The 16,942-nt window shown below is 37.8% G+C and overlaps 1 protein-coding gene and 1 pseudogene across 6 annotated transcripts in view; one reads left to right on the plus strand and one right to left on the minus strand.

The window, feature by feature from the left end:
• Positions 1–107: 107 nt before the first annotated feature.
• The window catches only part of Tp53bp1 (tumor protein p53 binding protein 1), a 96,224-nt gene continuing 79,389 nt past the window's right edge, over positions 108–16,942 (plus strand). For 2 of the 6 annotated variants that reach the window (XM_078049701.1, XM_078049702.1), the window contains exon 1: positions 11,128–11,146. The gene's annotated coding sequence lies outside the window, so the exon portion shown is untranslated. Of the gene's footprint in view, positions 373–481; positions 549–11,127; positions 11,147–16,942 lie in introns of those variants that run through there. The other 4 variants (XM_013358133.4, XM_040274205.2, XM_078049700.1 and 1 more) reach the window with 4 other exon arrangements.
• Positions 15,312–15,665, minus strand: LOC101957849 (small nuclear ribonucleoprotein Sm D2 pseudogene; annotated as a pseudogene).

The following is a 16,942-nucleotide window of genomic DNA, read 5'->3' on the forward strand; positions in this document are numbered from 1 at the left end:
GCGGTTCTTAAAGGCCGGCGGCAGGAGCCGCTCATTGGTCGCTGCCTGTCAGAGGGCGGTGCACTGACGCCGCAGGGGCCGGGCTGGGGCACCCGAGCCTCTGGCTCTGCGTTCTCGTTGGGTTGGGGGTGGTGGCCGCCACCTTTAACCCCCCTCCAGTGTTCCAGAAGGTGCTTCCACTCCGACTTGAGCTGGAGTAGGGGCTCAGAGGGACCCAGCGGAGGGCCCAGTCGATTGCCTTGTCGCCAGAAGAAGCCGCTAGTTAGGATGTGTCCCCGATAAGTACTGTCTGGCAATTCCGCAGCCTCGCCCGAAGTGAGGGAGCCATCTTGTCCCTCTGTCTCCGAGTTTATATCGTCTCCATCTGTGTTTGTGCGTCTGTATTATCGTCTGGCGGGGTTTTTTTGTTTTTTTTTTTTTTTTTGGTCACTGCCTGCCAGGGTCCTGGTTTCCATCCTCTGTTTCCCTGTCCTTGCCCCAGGCCCTGGGTGTGCTCAGAAAGGCTGCGCAGTATTGGGACAGAATGACCTTCCGGCCCCGAGTCCCTGGTGAGTTGTTATTCCAAAGATAGTGTTTGGCTAGTCTCCATCTCTGCTGAGTGCAGGACTCATGAGTGCTATGAGGTCAGACTGCAGCAAGGGGGATTTGAGTAAAACCCAGGAAAGACCTTCCCAACTACAAGTGATGTGACACCGGGAAATCAGTAACCTTAGGAGGCCCTAGAGAGTTCTCAAAACAGAAGGGGTAATGTTTGAACCAAAAAAGAGGTGACGGTTCTCAAACCAAAGAATCAGGGAATGGGAAGGAGAATTGAGGAGGCCTGGCACTGTTTTATGACTTACTGGAATGTCTTTATAAAAACGGTGTTGAGAGTCTACCCCACCAACCCATTCCTCCAGGTGTTTCCACTGCCTGTTCTGCACTACCGCCTTTTTTACCAGGACACAAGAATCATTGTGTGCATATATGTACAGACTGAAGGCCTGTCTTTTACCCTAGGATGCCAGCTACCGCCGCCGCCTTCTTCTTCTTCTTTTTTTTTTTTTTTTTGGTATCATTTACCTCACACTTTGGGGATGGTAGAGGGTGGTAGAAAGGAGCAGATTACCTGATTCAGCAAGGCTGTCTGTGAACCACATTCTGATTGTGCAGTTTCTATTTGTCAAATACCTCACAGCAATCCTGGTCCCTAGCATGGAACATGTGCTATGGCAAAACAGCCATTGCATTCTCTAACCAATTTGAACATGTCTCTGAAAATCCTTTTTGTAGCAGAGAAAGGGAAATGAGTACTGGTAGAACATTAGTTGGTGGGGATGCTTCACTCCATATGACATATGAGATAATGACCCCCACCCCCATTTGCAGCTCTGAATCTGGAAAACAGCATGAAGAGATGTGCAGGCTTCCTTGTCTGCAATTGGAAAAGAGTACTATGTGGAGGCAGAGAGTCAGAATGGATTGTGGGAATAGGTAGGGGACAGTTTCCATAGCAACTCTAGAGCTAAGGCTTTTAACTGGCATAGGGTCTCAGAGTAAGGTTCAGTAGCAGTTAACCAGAAGCTCTGCTTTCATCAAGTCTAACACAGGATAGACAATAGATCTGAATGGTACAGGAAAGGATTGCAACTGATCAGACGGTATTGGGGCAGAAATTCAGGCCTGTAATCTCAGATCCTGCTAGAGTTGGGTTTTATTAATTATAGCTGTAAATATAGACTATGATAAACTAAAATCACCTATGTGTGCTGGATGAGTACTCAGCAGGACCTTTGTCAAAGGCAGACAATGTCAGAAAGGTTAGCTACAGGTTTCTCTTTCCCAGTCACTGGGTGATGATTCCATCATATTATCAGAAAATAGTTTTAAGTGTCAGATTGCACATACTGTTTATTCAGAGTGCTCTGAAAGAAAATTGTATTCATATCTGTGCTCTAGAATTTTACAACTAAAGGCAGAAAATACAGATGCATATATGTACAAAATATGGAAAGCTGTATAAAAATTAAGAAAATACATATATAAATTACAAAGCATATTTTTACATAATAAGGGTTTTTAAAATTTTTTTTAGTTGTTGATAGATCTTTAATTAATTTATTAATTTATTTATATGTGATACTGAGAATTGAAACCAGTGCCTCACACATGCCAGGCAAGTGCACTACCACAGAGCCCCAGCCCCAGCTCCTACATAATAGGTTTTTATAAAATAGGTTTTCACCTATTACGTGTAAACATTTAGGAAGTGTACTGTGGCAGAAGCCTAGTAGTAAAAGGATGTCATTCAAAGACCCATCCAGGGGGATTGTTAGGGATCTGCCAATATGCATGAATGTGAGGTATGTTCACGAGGGTGTACAAGGTGACTATGGAGTCTATTATAGTGTTTCATTTAACTGTCAGTCCCTGTATTGACCACATAAGAGCTTTGGGAACTCCCTCATTCTGTAACTTCTTCCATGGTCTTATCAAGCAAGATTGGCAGATATAGTGGTACAACTAATGTTTTCAAACTGTTTGTGCTGAAGGACCTTTAAATTGTGTAATGGGTCTCTTACGGGTGTATTACTGAAAAAGGTAGTTAGAAGAGGAAGGCAGTAGTATAAGCTCTTGCCTTGGGTGCTCACTGGAATGAGTACAACACAAAAGATAGAATAAAATCTCAAATACTATGAAAGGTGTTATAGCTTTGGCTGTGTTCATAATATATGGTGGTGAATTATCCAATAAGTAAACTAAATAAGCACATTTACATAGTGGGAGAGCCATCTCTATAATTTTTCTGAAAATAACTTCATATTTTGTATTAAAAATAAAATATTTGTGTCTGCCGAGAACTAAGAAATAAATACTAAAAAAATTTCTCTCTCTCTCTCTCTCTCTCTCTCTCTCTTCTCCCCCTCTCTCACTCTCTCTTTAAAAAATAAATAAATAAAAAATAAAAATAAAATATTGAAATTGCCAAATGAGAAAAATCAGACTTTTGTGGCAATTAATCACATTCATCTTGAGGTATGTGTATGCATGGGAAAGGGAAAACATCATAATCTTTTTTAAAAACATTTTTTTCAGTTGTTGATGGACCTTTATTTTATTTACTTTTATATGTGCTGAGAATCCAAACCAGTGTCTCACACATGCTAGGCAAGCACTCTACCACTGTGCTATAATCCCAGCCTGAAAATATCATAATCTTTGTAGTGTTTAAAATCTTCATGAGATTTCAACGAGCTTTGGTAATTCATAAAGAAAAGATGCTGGTTTCTCTTCTAGCCTGATGAATGTCATTAGTTTTTCTGGGGATTTGAGCTCATTTGGCAGAATTCCAGCATACTCTGCTAGATGGTATGGTCCTATCAACCAAAATATCAGATTCCCACCCTGTACTCAGTTCTGCTTATGATGCGTTCTTCATACAGAGAGAAGCGTGTTGGATTACAAGATTGCTGTGTCAGAGGCTTATCCTTGACTTTTTGGGAAAATACTATGATTATAATGCATACCAGCAGTCATAAGGTCACCTTTTAGCATGAACAGCTCATTCATCTATAAAGGACAGATGTAAAACAACCTCTAAAAAGACTCTGAGTACAATAATCTTTAGAAAGATTGAAATGGATGAGAAATGCTGCAATTATTACTATGTGTGCTCCACAGAGGAGGCCCATAATAAATATTTATTGAGTAACTTTCTTAATTATTATTTATTCACACTAAGTAAATGGGTAGGACAAAGGCATTGAATTTACCTTCCATCTACAGAGCATTGTGAAGGACAATGAAGAAATTTCCTTTTTATCCTGTTGCCCCATGTTCTTTTATAAAGAAAGTGATCCTCAATGTGAATAAGAAACCTTTATGGATACTGTCTTCCTTTATTACTTCCATTAGCCTGTGGTCTCTGACACCATCCTTTACTTTAGTGTGAGCAAAGCTATCTCTTATTGTGGGGGACTCTCAAACCTAAGTGTATGGCATTACTCAATTTTGAGATCATGACTGTATGAATCAAATTTTGCATTATCAAGGGAATACTTTCTGTGTATTTCATTTGCTGGCATACAGTGAGTACTCAAACAATTTTGAATAAATTATGGACATTGTGCTAAACGTATTTAAGAGGTTGTTCCATTTATTTCCCAAAAAAACCCCTATAAGGTAGGGTACTATCATTATAATTGTATAGGTTGGGAGAATAAAGCAACTTTATTAGAGAAGGTAAGCAACTTGCCTAAGTTCATGTAGTTGGCAAGGAAGTCAGTTTAACAGAAGAAGCTGTGTTGAGTTAGGTCATATTCCTAATTATCTAGGGAATGAAATGAAACCTTAGTTTACAAATAAAGTAAAGCATAAAGGTAAATGTAACTAAATACCTAGATGGGAATTAATCATTCAAGAAAAAAGGGATAGCCTAAACAGAAAGTACAGAATGAGGGAAAGATAAATGGTTTAGTTTGACTGAATGAAAGGGGTAATGCAGAATATATGCAGGAGGAAAGGTTGGAAAGGGAAGTTAAGGTGTATTATGAAGGATCTTCAAGAAAGAACTGAAGAGAAAGAAGAGGAAAAATATTTGTGATTTTGTGGTATTGTAAAGTCCTCAAGATAGTAGTATGCTTTGTATATTCACAAAATACAAGGGACCTAATGTGACTCTAGCAGAAAAGTGAGAGAAAGAAGAATAGGAGATAATAGGAGCCAGATCACATGTTAGCCAGGAGCAGTGCTTCACACTTGTAATCCCAGTGATTTAGGAGGCTGAGGCAGGATAATCATAAATTTCAGGCCCCCCGGACAACTTTTTTTTTTGGATGTTGATGGACCTTTATTTTATTCATTTATTTATATGCGGTGCTGAAAATTGAATCCAGTGTCTCACACATGCTAGGCATGCACTCTACCACTAAGCCACGACCCCAGCCCTCAGCCTGGACAACTTATCAAGACCCTGTCGATCCTCAGCACCACATAAAGATAAATAAATGAAATAAAGGTATTGTGTTTAGCTACAACTAAAAAATAAATACTATTTTTTTTTTGGTAAATAAAAAGAAAAGACCCTGTCTCAAAGGGAATTATAATGCACCAATAAAACTATCAGAAAGGGCTGGGGTTTTAGGTCAGTGTAGAGAGTGCCCTGGATACTGTCCTCATTACCAACCAAACCAAACAACACACACACAAAACTCCTATGAAGATTTGATTTTTTTTTTTTTTTGGCCATGTTAAGGTTTGGGTCCAGGGGCTCACAAATGCCACACAAGTGCTCTACCACTGAGCTACATCCCTGGCCCCATCACTTGATTATACTCCCCATAGGCAGATATCAGTGGTACATGTTTATGGTTGCCACAAGTACACACTGCATGAATAAATTTATATCAAATTCTAGAATGGGCAAAATTAATCTACAGTGACAGGAAACAAATAAGTGGTTGCCTTGGGCTGGTTATTGATTTCAAAGGGTACAAAGGAATATTTTGGGGTAATGAAAATGTTCTGTATTTGATTGGGGTGGCAGCATCAGACAAGGCACACACACTATACATTTGTCAAACTCAATCAAACTCTATATTTAAAATGGATTCATTTTGAGCACTCAGCAGTAGAATGCTCGCCTAGCACATGTGAGGAGGCCCTGGGTTCAATCCTCAGCACCACATAAAAATAAATAAAGATATTTAAAAAAGACTTGTTGATGAACATACGTAATTGCTTTATCATAAAACAAATAACCTGAAATATCCAGCAACAGAACTGATAAAAAACAAATGGTAGTGTATGTACCCAATAGAATACAACTGAGCAATAAAAAAGAGTGAACTACTGATATATGGCAACAACATGCAAAATGTTATATAGAGCTGGGCGCAGTGACTCACTGCTGTGATATCAGCTACTTAGAAAGGTGAGGCAGGATGATTCCAAGTACCAAGCCAGCCTGGGAAATTTATGGAGTCCCTGTCTCAAAATTAAAAAAAAAAAAAAAAAAAGGTTAGGAATGTAGCTCAGTGGTAAAGTACCCCAAGATCCATCCTCATGAGAAAAAAAAATTTTTGTGGTAAAGAAACTGGCTGCCAAAAACTACACACTGTTACAATTCCATTTATATAGAGAATTTGTAGAGAATGGGGATGTAGCTCAGTGGTGGAGTGCTTGCCTAGCATTTGTGAGGCCCTAGGTTTAATTTCTAGCATTATAAAAATTAAAATAACAATAAAATACAGTAACTTCTCTTTTTAAAATTTTTCTTAAGTTGTTGATAGACCTTTATTTATTCATATGCAGTGCTGAGAATCTGCTGAGAATCGAACCCAGTGCTTCACACATGCTAGGCAACTGCACTACCACTCAGCCCCAGCCCCAGCCCCAGCGCCAGTAATTTCCCCCTTTTTTTTCCCTTCCAGTACTGGGGATCAAACTCAGGGTCTTGTGCATGATAGACAAACTCTTTACCTCTGAGCTACATCCCCAGCCCTTAACTGTACTCTGTGTGTGTGTGTGTGTGTGTTTGTGTGTGTGTGTGTGTGTGTGTGTGGTACTAGAGACTGAACCCAGGGGTGCTCTACCACTGATCTACATCTGTAGCCCTTTGCTAGTTTTTATTTTGAGATAGGATCTTGTGAAGACTGGCTTTGAACTTGCAATCCTCCTGACTCAGCCTCTTGGGTTTTGCCCAGCTTAACTGTACTCCCTCCACTTCATTCCTTCCTTTCCCTTTCTTTCTTTCCCTTTCTCCCCCCCCCCATACACACACACACACACACACACACACACACACACACTTTCTTTCTCTCTTCCTTTCTCTTTCTTTCGCAGTACTGGGTGAACCCAGGACCTTATTCATGCTAGGCAAGTGCCCTACTACTGAGCTATATCCCCAGCCTAACTCTAATTTTTAAAATATTTTTTACTTGTAGATGGACACAATACCTTTATTTATCTTTATGTGGTGCTGAGGATTGAGCTCAGGGCCCCACACATCCTAGGCAAGCATTCTACCACTGAGCCAAAACCCCAGCCCACTAATTTTTAATGAGAATATGCTCTAAGGAAAAAATCAACTACAAAGAAATGTTAAACTGCTTTCATTGGTTATCTCATTTTACACACACACACACACACACACACACACAACACACACACACACACACACACACACACACACACACACACACCCTGGAGCTAATATACATGTAGTATACCAAAGCAAAAAAAAAATACATTAATGTTATCAGGAACCAAGACATTGATCATAAGAGAAAAAGCTACAAATATAAAATCAAAGAAGCAGAGTAAAATTCCTGAAATCCCAAAATTTAATTGGAGAAACTAAACAATGACCAATCTAGTAGCAATCAGTGAGCATTCTAACCATCCAGATTGGAATCCCTAAATACCACTTTCTACTAAAATGAACTGACATGCTTTAGAGAAACATCTGATTCTAGATATGGGGCAGAAATTATCCTAATTAAACATCTATCTTTTTTACACTAGAAAGCAAAGAAGCCATCAAAGACTACTAGAATCACATCAAAAGGGCTCTGGAGCTAACCTGAAGGGATGCCCCCAAAGATGGGACAATATACATTTCAAAATGAATAACTGCAGTAACTGTAACATATCATATTTGAATCAAAGCATATCAAATATGTTAAAAATTTATGGGTGCATTATTATCCTAAAAAAATCATTGGTTGTCTTTGGATTATGCTACATTACCTGTCATATTTTTGAAAACTAGTAAATAAAGGGAAAAAAATCAAGCATTTATCACAACTTTCCTTAGGTAATCAAGTACTTGATGAGGAGAAAATTCTTTTTTATAGAAATCCAGCTAATAAGTGAAACTATATGTGAAAATTAGAATATCAACATTTCGTTGCCCCTCCCATGAAAATGTGGCAACATTTGAACCTACTAATCAATTTTAACAAAATGGAAATACATTCAATCAAATGTTAATTATGTGCCTCCTGTTGGGTTGAAATAGAAGGCATAGCTGGGCATGGTGGCTCATGCCTGTGATTTCAGTGGCTCAGGAGGCTAAGGCAAGAGGATTGAACCTCCAGCCTCAGCAATTTGGTGAAGCCCTAAGCAACTTAGTGAGATACTGTCTCAAAAATAAAAAAGAGCTGGGGATGTGTTTCAGTGGTAAAGCACCCCTGGTTTCAATCCCTGGTACGAAAAAAAAAAAAAAAAGAAAAAAGAAAGTGTAAGATACCACTTATGATGTATTCTTTTTTTTTTTTCATATTGTAGAATGGATATATTTTATCACATAAGTATGCTTTTATTTTGTTCTTTTTAGTTATACATGACAGTAGAATGTATTTTGACATATCATACATACATGGAGTATAACTTCCCATTCTTGCAGTTGTACATGATGTGGAGTTACACTGGTTGTGTATTCATATATGAACATAGGAAAATTATGTCTTATTCATTCTACTGTCTTTTATGATGTATTCTTGCCAAAAAAAGGAAGATGAATCTAAACAAGTTTTTATATCCAACTCCCTACAATTTTAATAATTCTCCACTTAGGTATTAGATTGACTTTGAGATATCAGTCTAATACCTAAGTGGAGAATTATTATATATAGTGTTATTATGTATAATATGTGTTTGGGATTTGTATATATTTATAATTTTATTTATTTATATATATGTAAGTTTGGATTTTGGAGAGGTGTTGTCTGAAGATAGAAAGTTGGGAGACATTGACACATTGATGGTATTTACAATGAGCTGGATGAGATCAAGATAGGAACAAGAGTAAATGAGACACAGTGGCACATGTCCGTAAATCCATTGATTCCAGAGGCTGATACAGGAGGATTGCAAGTTCCAAATCAGCCTGGTCAGCTTAGGGAGACCTTGTCTCAAAATAAAAAATAAAAAGGGGTGGGAATATAGCTCAGTGGTAGAATCCCCTGAGTACCATCCTCAGTACTGGGGTTAGGGGGAGCTGGAGTAAACAGAATTTAAAGTATTATTAGTATTCAGTAAATATATTCATGATTATCATATGATTAAAATTCTTTCTTTTGACTTTTTAACATTTCGGCAGCATTTTTATTGTATCCTATATCATAATTTGTATATGTGTCTTATCTCCTCAATAGATTATAAGTTTCTTGAAGGTAGCAATTGAATCTTGTTTATGCATTGCTCCCTCTCCACTACTACCATGGAGTCAAAATGGTGACTTGCATGTAAGTCTTATCTCCTCAATAGATTATAAATTTCTTGAAGGTAGCAATTGAATCTTGTTTATGCATTGCTCCCTCTCCACTACTACCATGGAGTCAAAATGGTGACTTGCATGTAAGTGAATTGAAATTAATAAACAAACTTGAGTTCATAGATAAATTTTTGGTCAGGGTTATGGGTTTTCTGACCTTTTCAGGCATAAAATTCATAAGATTCTATGTGATAAGCTCATATGTGAGCAGGGCAGAGGTGTATTACTGTTTTTGCAACGAGCTCTGAATTTGTTAGCACATTAGCTCTGTACTACCCATATCAGCTGTTTAGACCCTGCCTGGTTAAGATGACTCTGAGTAGAATGAAGGGGACAACAGTAAGGTGGGGAGTAGGACCCAAGGCTAGACACTGTATGCACATGCCTTTATGTAAACATACATTTACCTCGGAAGAGTAGTTCACTGTGTTCTCTGAGGAAGTGTCTCTTATTATTTAGATTTCTCAGTCCCAGAATCTAAAAATTCACTTTTTCCCATTGGGACTTAAGAGTTGCTGGTTTTTTTTTTTTTTTTTTTTTTTTTTTTGTTGTTGTTTGTTTGTTTTTTAATCTACAAGAAAAACTTTTTCACCTTCTACTGTCCTGGCTGTAATTCCTGACAGTTTCCAAAAGCTCTAAGAATATTCCTTCTCTTATCTTATTACTGTTGAGTGCAGATACTAAGCCTACCCAGCTCCAATCTTGGATAATTTGGTACTACTTTTTCTTTTTTCTTTTTACACAACCTCAGTATAAGTACCAACATCAGAAAAATAACATTGGCTCAGTACTATTTACATAATCTACAGATTTTATTCAAATATCACCTGTATTCCCATTAGAGTTATTTATACAAGAAAATAACCAAATTCTTGTCTAGAATTAAATTTTGGATAACATATTGCATTTAATAATCTTGTCTGTGTAGTCTTCCCAAGTCTGGAAAAGTTCCTCAGTCTTTCTTCACCATTCTTTCCCTGCCACCCTCACTGCCCCCCCCTTTTTTTTTTCTGAGATGAGATCTCATTGTTTCCCAGGCTGGCCTTGAACTCCTGGATCCAAGAGATTTTCCTGCCTTAGGCTCTCAAATAACTGGGACTATAGTCTTACATTACAGTGCTTGACTTTCTTTGCCATTCTTGATATCTCTCTCTTTTTGAAGAATATGGATATTAATTTGTAGAGCATGCATCAATTTGGATATGTCCTCATGATCAGATTCAGATTATGTGTTTTGGGCAGGAATACAATTAAGAATACAATTAAAGTGATGTTGTATCCTTCTTGGTGTATCCAAGTGACACCTGATAGTATTTTGTCACCTTATTGGTGATATTATTTGGAATCACTTGGTCAAGTTTGTGAATACCAGGTTTCCTCACTACAAATTTATGATTTGTTAAAATAATTTAGTACATCTTAGGGAAATAGTTTGAGACATGTGTATATCCTCTTTTGCATCACATTATGAGTTTTAGCATCAATAATATTTATTTTGAATCATCTTTGTTGTGAAATATAATGCACAAACTGAAAAAATGTATAAACTTATGAGGTATAAATAATACACCTGTATAATGATCCTGGTAATAAAAATAGAACATTTCTAAGCATATCCCTTGACTCGTAATGAATTACAACCCCTTTTCCACTCTAAAATTAATCATTAGTACTTTTATAAAAATTTTATTATTAAGAAAAAAATTATGATTCAGATATTCATTTTTCTTTTCTTTTCTCTTCTTTTTTCAAAGAGAGAGTGAGAGAGAGAGGGGGACAGAGAGAGAGAGAATTTCAACATTTATTTATTTTTTTCTTAGTTCTTGGCGGACACAACATCTTCGTTTGCACGTGGTGCTGAGGATCGAACCCAGGCCGCACGCATGCCAGGCAAGCGCGCTACCTCTTGACCCATATCCCCAGCCCCAGATATTCATTTTTCAATACTAAAGTTTAGTGTTGTCTTACTAAAAATTTTTTCTTCTTGTAGTAAAGTCTGCATAACAAAATCTCTACTATTATAATCAATTTTGGTTTTTGTGATGCTAGGGATCAAATCCAGCTTTGTGCATGCTAGGCAAGTCTCCTAGTATCAAGCTATATTCCCAGCTCCTCAGTATAACTTTCTTTTGTTTGTTGTTTTTGTGGTACTAGGGGTTGAGCCCAGGGGTGCTCTACAGAGTTACAGTCACAATCATTTTTATTTTTTATTTGAGACAGGGTCTTTCTAAGTTGTCCAGGCTAGCCTCAAACTTGCCATCCTCTTGCCTCTGCCTCCTGAGTTCTTGGATTATAGGTGTGTACCACCACACCCAGTCATTATAACCAGTCTTAAGTGTTCAGTTCAGTAGGATTAAATACACTCACATTGTGAAAAGCTATCACCACCATCCATATCTAGCTTCCTAAATTGAAGGCCCAAACTGAAGCTCTGTAACTTGTCAAACAGTTAACTCCTCATTTCCCACTTCTCCTAGCCCCTGGCAATCACCATTCTACTTTGTGTGCCTACTCTATACATCTCATAAATGGAATCTAATAATATCTATTGTTTTGGTGTTTGGCTTATTTTACTTAATATTGTGTTTTCAAGATACATCTGTGTTGTAGCATGCTAGTACCACTTCTTTTTTTTTAAGGGGGGGGTAACCAGGGATTGAACCCAGGGTTGCTTAACCACTGAACTACATCCCTAAAATTTATTTAGAGACGGGGTCTCTCTGAGATGGTTAGGGCTCTGCTGAGTTGGTGAGGCTGGCTTTGAACCTGTGATCCTCCTGCCTCAGATTCCCCAGCTGCTGAGATTATAGGTGTGCACCTGGGCACCCGACTGAATGTTGGTACTACTCCTCATTCTGATCCTGTAATCTTGGCTTTAGGGATTGGAAAGCTGAAATAAAGGAGGAGAACCAGGAACTTTTAAGTCATTGGTAGATAATTTTAAGGAAAAAGGAATCAGCAAAGGCATCGGATGCTACACAGGTAAAATGATAAGGTAATATGACAAGTTTCAGAATCAGTCATTAAGAAACCTTTAAAGTAACTATTTTGTACCTGGAAAGTGTGCTAAGCACTACATTTAGGACTAGTGAAGCCAGATTGCAAATGGTTCAGGAGTTACCAGTATGGAGAAAGTGAAATTTGCAGGGAAATGAAAGAAGAAAGCCTGAGAGCTTGATAGAAAAATAGAGTGGTGGGGCAATTTTACTGGGATTTAGGGATTTGAATACTTCTATAAGAAAAGAAACCGGAAAAGGGACAGGAGGCTGGGGGACATGGCAGTTCATCAATATTCAAATAGGCGAAGGTTGTGTCAACCCTGCCCCCCAAACCTTTCTGTTTCCAGGTAAGTGGCTCCTGGTAGGGTTGAGCTCTTTGGTCTACATATTTGAAAAAGTGGGAGGAAGGACACTGCAGATAACACTACAATAAAAATTGTGCTTGGTATCATGTGTCTAACTAAGAGGATACATAGCTCACTGGCCAGAAAACGAAGACATCTAAAGGAGTTGCTGGGGGCTGGGGTTGTGGCTCAGTGGCAGAGTGCTTGCCTTGCACATAGTTTCCATCCTCAGCACTACATAATAATAAATAAATAAAACACAGATATTTAAAACAACAACAACAACATAGTAATTATGTTAAAAAGGGAGGGGGGCGTTGCTGTGTGCTGCTTTGCCACATTGCCTTCAGAATCTCATCTATGCTTGGGACATGACAGATTGGGGCTCTGGGAAGGTTCAGAAAGTGGTTAAAATGAACAGGAGTGATAAAATATGATACAGACACACAATGGAATATTATTTAGCCTTAAAAAGGAAGGAAATTCTGACACAGACTACAATTTGGATGACTTTGGAGATAGTGAAATAAGCCAGAAACAAAAGGTCAAATATATTGTTACACTTTTTTTTTTAAAAGAGAGAGTGAGAGAGGAGAGAGAGAGAGAGAGAATTTTTAATATTTATTTTTCAGTTCTTGGTGGACACAACATCTTTGTTGGTATGTGGTGCTGAGGATCGAACCCGGGTCGCATGCATACCAGGCCTCTGTTACACTTTTATAAGATAACTACAATACGCAAATTCATAGACAGGAGAGAGGATGGTGGTTGCCAGGGGCTTTGGGAAGAGGAGAATTGGCAGTTAGTGATTAATCAGGATAGTTTTTCTTTGAGAAGATGAAAAAATTCTGGAGATGGGTGATGATAATGAATGCAAAATAATGTGCTCATTACCTTCTGAATTGTAAATTTTATGTTATATATTCTTTTTTACCATAATTAAAAAATGAATATCAGTTTTACAAAATGTTAATGTGTGAATCTAGGTGGAGGGTTCATGAGAGGTCACTATTAAATCTTTTTTTTAAATTACATTCTTGTTGTAGCTTTTCCTGTTGTTTTGAATTTTTTTCAATATAAAATGTTTACTTAAGAAAATTAATAGGAGGAAGTTCTGTAGAGATAAGATGCACATATCAGCTGGGAATGTGTCTAATGCAGGTGTCACAGGTATCTACAGTTGTACCAGCCTTGAGACTGAGGTTAATATAGTTAACTTACCTTAAGTAAGTTTGTTTTCACATCTTAATTATATCATTACCTCTTTGTTGACTTAACCTCCTTCGTGAGGATGTGCATTTGAAAACTTCTCAGTTTCTTCACAATATTTTAATTACAAATTTCTAGAAACACGAACATGCAGTCTTTGGATAACAATACATTGTAAAACCCAAAAAAGGCTTTATGTCAACTTTTAGCAACTTGTCACCACTTTTCCTCAATCATGGCTATAAAAAACTTCTGCAGTTATATAGACTAGGTTCAAATTCTACTCTCTTACTAGCTTTGAGACATTGTGCAATTTTTTCATCTCTCTAAGCTTTGCTCTTTTCATCTGTAATCCTCAGAGCTATCTGGCTATTAGGTAAGATAACATAAAGCGGCAAAGTAATTGCCACATGGAAAAATGAAGTATATGTTATTAGTTATATCACTGGTATATAATTGGTCGTGATCATGTAGATTCAAGTGTAATGGAAGGCAGCTGAGGAGTCAGAATCAGTTATAAAGTAACTGTCAGCTAGTAGTACCTTACTATTGCAGCTTAAAAGAGATATATAATTGTTTTCCTATCATTAAATTTAGTACTTGTTGGATCCTCAGTAGATTTCTCTGCCACTGAGCTCCAAACTATGAGTTTCCAGAGGAAAATCATGAAGCAAATCTAATGTCTGATGAATAGAACCTGTAAGAGAAGATTAAACTGCCTGAGATTCTTCTGCTTAGAGAAGTCCGTGAGGGGACCTCAGAAAAACACTGATAAACCAAGTAATGTAACATTTATATTTGTTTGGTTGAGATTTATTGTGAAATTATAGGACCAAATGAGATGATCCCAACTTGATGTGAATCTGTCCAGGTTTTAGATATACTGGTTAAAGACAATATGAGAGGAAATGATTTAAGATCTAGAAGGAAGGATTCAGATTAAATGATTAGAAGAAAAGTTTCTGACAATGAGTTGTGTTAAACTTTAAAGTAAGTTAACATAGGGACTAATAGAATTTTCTTCTGTGGGAAGACTTTAGAGGTAGATTAGATTTCTCTCTGTGTGAGGTGGCTTAGATAAATATATACCTGTAGATAGGTAGATGTGCTGATGGTCCTTTGCAGTTTAGGAGTCATTAAAGGCCTATGACTTACCTGTCTGCATTAAGTCACAGCCTCAGTAGCTAACCATTCTGCCTGTATTTTCTGATCTTTCCAGATAATTTAATGATTAATTTTATTGCCACACTGCCGAACGAGGAATTCACAGTTTTTCTTCACAGTTTTTTTTTAAAACTCTTGATTTATTTAGTAATGGAATGGCTCAAGCTCATTTATTTATTTTTAATCATGTTTCTTGATATTTAAATCACCTGGTTTCTTTCTTTCTTTTTTAGAAAAAAAACCCAAAAAACAAAAAAACAACAGGACTTTATCATTCCCATCACAAAGGGCAGGTCTTTGCAGGGCAGAGGAGCAAGTTCTAACAGTGTGGAGGGGCCCCTACTTGCCAGCAATGAGAGGGTTCTGCAGGACCATAGTGACGGAGTTCTTGCTTAGAAACATCTTGGAGATGTAGCAGTCCTTGTTGACTGGCTTGAACAACTATTTGCCCTTGCTACTCTTGGGCACCTTTGTGCTCATATTCACATTTTCTGCATTGTGTTGCAGTTCCTGTCAAAGGTCTTCACATGACCCAGGAGTTTCTTCTTGTTATGGCAGCTGATGAGCACTTGGGTATGTTTTTTTGACTGGCTTCTCGAGCACAGAGAGTAGAACTGTGTTAAATTCCTCCTCTTCCTGCTTAAGCAACTCCTCTGGGCTCATTTCACTCTTGGACTTTTTGAGAAAGTTCATAGTGGTAACTGCCACCCTTTTTAGTTTTATGATTTTGACAAAGAGTTGTTTGTTGAATAATTAGGAAGACCTGTTTGTGTCTAGTTAGTGTTATGTCAATAACTATACTGGGTATTAAAAGAACTTGGTCCTTTGGGGATTACATTTATTTGGTCACTGGTCTTTTGCATTGGAGTGGAGAAAGAGAGGAGACAATTATAAATGATTTTAAGATTAAGAAGTGAAATGTGGGGCTGGGGATGTGGCTCAATCGGTAGTGCGCTCGCCTGGCATTCGTTCCGCCCGGGTTCGACCCTCAGCACCACATACAAAGATGTTGTGTCCGCCGAAAAACTAAAAAATAAATATTAAAATTCTCTCTCTCTCTCTCTCTCCCTCTCTCTTTTTTTAAAAAAAGTGAAATGTGTCTATTGTGTGGTTCATTTCACTTTTTTCTCTACCAATGAAATATTCTAATTATATTCTAGTTATAGTAATAATAGATTCTAGATTTTTTTCAAGACAGTTTCATTTCAGAGTCAGTCCTTTGGTTCACCTAAGTAACATATACTCAGTCTTTTGGTTTGGAAAATATGATCACCGTAATTTACAGCAGCAGGAAGAAGATTGGTAGGAAGCTCCACTTTAGCTTAGCTTATTTCAAGTGCCAAATTGGACATTTATAGAAACGGAGAATCATATTTGGGCTGTGCCTAAATAATTCTGAGCCTGGGGTACAGATAGAAAACTACCTCCTATTCACTACCTACTATGTATACAGTTGGCATTGTGCTAGGTACTTTCTCTATTGACAGCTGTTCTGGCTAAAATTCTATGCTAGATCCACCGCCATTTAAATAGAAACAACAACAAAAACCAAATACATAAGCCTTATGGTGTCTAGTTCATTAATAATTGTAACAGCTGCCACACCCTCTATAGGACCCTGGCATCATAATTAGGATAATTGAATCTCAGGGCTTGGAGGATCTTTGAGGTTATAGAGTTCGATAGAATGACAGCTGTTCTCTTTACCACCGATCTGAGAATCACAATGCCCAATTCTCTCAATGGGAGGTGCAAAACATGTCTGGGGCTGTAGTCTCTGTAGGCTGTGATTCCATAAAATAAAAGTGCGAAGATAAACAAATGAAACCTTAAATACCTTCCAGGCTGGAAAGGGCAATGGGAAGAAATATGGCTTACTGAGCCCCTCAGACAATGTAAGAAAACAAACAAACCCCCCCAAAACCTAAAACTGGCAGAGGTGTAAGGTGAGGAACTTCAGGCCCCTTGAA

Source organism: Ictidomys tridecemlineatus, chromosome 5 (assembly GCF_052094955.1).
Source record: "Ictidomys tridecemlineatus isolate mIctTri1 chromosome 5, mIctTri1.hap1, whole genome shotgun sequence".
Taxonomy (NCBI): domain Eukaryota; kingdom Metazoa; phylum Chordata; class Mammalia; order Rodentia; family Sciuridae; genus Ictidomys; species Ictidomys tridecemlineatus.